Consider the following 2,961-nt stretch of genomic DNA (forward strand, 5'->3'; position numbering starts at 1 on the left):
GGTGCCGTGTGTACTGTCTGGTACCAAGAAGATGAAGTGAACTAATATGATTGGAACATTTTTTGAGTCACAGGTTTCACAGAGCATGGACCTACATTATATAATTTCTGCAAGGTGAATTGCAGTATATGGAGGTTGCAGGTTCAGCTAACTGTGGCTCACAACATCATTGGTGTGTAGTAAAGATGCCTCAGGTCTCTCTTGCATCCCACCTTTGCTGACCGTTTGTTTCAGCCTAGAATATAGGAGCATTTGTGAGTATATGAATCAAAGAGTTCCTGCATTTTATTGCTTTGACCCATGGTATTAGGATATGTATAATATTTCACCGAGCAGTTACTCAAAGTTATAGGGGTTTTTAAATCCTTTTTCCAAAAAGGGTGTGATGTGCTGGTTGAGCCTCTTCACTTTGCTCAGGAACCTAGAATTGCTGGATTTACCATCATTCGGTAAGGAAAGGGGATGAAGGAGACTGCCTTCAGACTAAAAATAACAGAGGATTTTTCTGTGGGTTCCAGTTTGAAGGATGCAGCAATATGTTACAGGACAAGCAGTTTGGTACTTGCTTATCTTTTTCTCCACAAATATCACAGACTTTGGATGAGTCACTAATTTTTCCCTGATGAAAGCTTCTTAGTTATAAAATCAGATTGACACAATACAAATCTCATGGGGATGTCAAAGGGCCAAATATATTCATATTTTCATCTGAGGAGAGCCTAAGATTGAAGGAGCTCTAGAAGAGCTGTGTTTATAATAATCAAGAGAGATTCACTGAGGGAATGGGAGGGTGTGTTGCAATGTTGTAGAACTAAGGAAAAATAAGGAAAAGAAGCAAAATGCATTAGTAGTTAGGATGGAAACAAAATTTAGCAAATTAAGAAAGGAATCATCAAAAAATAAAATACCATCCTATGTACTTTAAAATGTGGGGGAAAAAATAAAGGCACATATTTCTTCCACTTGTTCATATCTCACAGCGGTAATGGTGTTAGTATAGAGCAGTGGCTTCTTTGTATTTTGAAGTCCTTGCTTTTATCCACAGGGACACAGACAGGGCATGGACTAGCTCCATAACAAGACCAGAGGAACTGCCATGCTGAGTCAGACTAACTTGCTGTCTTGTCTCCACGTCCCTTCCTGGCCTTTTAGCCAAAATCAAGTGTAGTATCCATTCTTGTCAGTTTTATGCCAGACATATCTTCAATTTGAGGACTTGATGTTAAATGGGTCTGGGGAGTGGGAGCTTGACTTGGAGCTTGCTCTGTGCCTTGACCTAGCAATGCGTGCCCCCCGGAACAGGACTGGGTGATGGGAGGAGTGAGCACTAGCGAATGCAGAGACAAAAGTGTATAAGCAAGGCAGGTATGCAGCAATATTTCACAACAGTATTTTCCCAGCCTCCAGTGACTCGTGGTTCAAGGACTTTCTGAGCCAAAGCGAGTCTTTGTGTAAACTCTTTTCCATTAATTTTCCTGGTTTTTCTGAGCCAGGTAAATTTTAACATTCTGCAGCAAGGAGGGTGCAGCAACCCTCTTGACACACTGTGTGAAGAAGCATCCCTTTCTTTTGGCTTTGAAACCCCTACCTGCCTTTTCCATTGATGCTCCCTAGTTCTTTTTTCGAAAGACATAGAATAACCCTTCTTTCATTCACCTTCTTTGTGGGCGACTTACTTATGATTTTAAAGATCTGTGTTGTGTCTCTTTAAAAAGTTGTAAATTATGGTTACAATATGAATACAGTTAATTTAGTTTAATGGCAGCCTGTGTAAGAAAAAAGCTAGCAGGAAGTTAAAACAATGATACATCCTTCAACAGACATTTCAGTGTGATTAAGAGACAATACAGGAGCTATTAACTGTCAGGCTGCAATGAAGTTAAATAGCTTGTTTTGTTTTTACTGGAAAGCAGAAGGACTATAAAGAATTTAAAATGTCTTTCAGATCAGGGCAAAGGAGTTGCTAAGAAGCTATTTCCTCATGTAAAAACCTTACTGAAAGGTCTGAGGAGCTTGAACCTCCTAAACTCTTTTCATGGGGAATAGGTAGGAGAGTTGTGTAGAGAGACCATTTATAGCTCTAAAACTCTTTTTCTTTGAAGTTTTGTCCTGTTCTTACAATTCAGACAGACAATACTGTGGTACTTGCTCTTTGTTAGAACGGAGGGAAGAAATAGAAGTACTGAACCCTGTCAGACTCACATGGGTAAACCCTGTTGACATCTAGGGCATTGTAACCCATGCCAGGGCCCAAGCAGAGAAGTTCCCAGGGGAACTGGTGAAGATTCAGGTTTTGTCAGTTGAGGAGATGCAATGAGGACACTATGGAGGGCATGGGTGTTCGGGAAGCCCTCCAGGCATTGTTTTCGTTTTCATATATTTTTAATGGTTTCAGGTTTTTGCCTCCAGGATAGATACGGTTTAGGGAACTCGTAGAAGCATGCAGCATCTCTCAGAAACCTCAGTCTACATTTCTTTAGAGTTTAATACCTTTGTTGGCATTAATATTTTTTTATTAAATGATATTTGGGGTTTTTTTACTTGTCTGCATGCTCTGGCACTGGTTGCGCTGAAGAAACTTCCGTTGCTGTAATCCTGACTTTTTGTGTATAAATGCTATTTTCTGTTTTAGCCAGAGGTGTTAAGGCAAGATATAGCTGACTAGCTGCAGGTACTTTTCAACACTAGTGTCTCCTAACTAATCTTCAGATTGGTGTCAGTATCAAATTTGCAGATGTTTAACCATGGGTCCCAGTGTGGCCCAGTGTGCTATTTGGAAACTCAGTAAGATTCATCAATGAAAGAAATTTCTGAATTACACCTTCATTAGTAAAGTTGGTGCTTAAAAATTTCTCAATAGAGTGACTATACCAAATGTTGTTATAGTTCTCATTTCATCTAGATTGTCCCCCAACCAAAGGAACTCAGCTAAATCCATGAACTATTTCTTCACATGCAGCG

The 2,961-nt window shown here is 39.9% G+C and overlaps 1 non-coding gene across 1 annotated transcript; it reads left to right on the forward strand.

The window, feature by feature from the left end:
• Positions 1-1,132: 1,132 nt before the first annotated feature.
• Positions 1,133-1,295, forward strand: LOC127013887 (U2 spliceosomal RNA). The gene has a single exon (XR_007766130.1). It is a non-coding gene; the product is annotated as a U2 spliceosomal RNA (small nuclear RNA).
• The last annotated feature ends 1,666 nt before the right edge of the window (positions 1,296-2,961 follow it).

The sequence above is a fragment of the Gymnogyps californianus genome, chromosome 2 (genome assembly GCF_018139145.2).
Source record: "Gymnogyps californianus isolate 813 chromosome 2, ASM1813914v2, whole genome shotgun sequence".
Taxonomy (NCBI): Eukaryota; Metazoa; Chordata; class Aves; order Accipitriformes; family Cathartidae; genus Gymnogyps; species Gymnogyps californianus.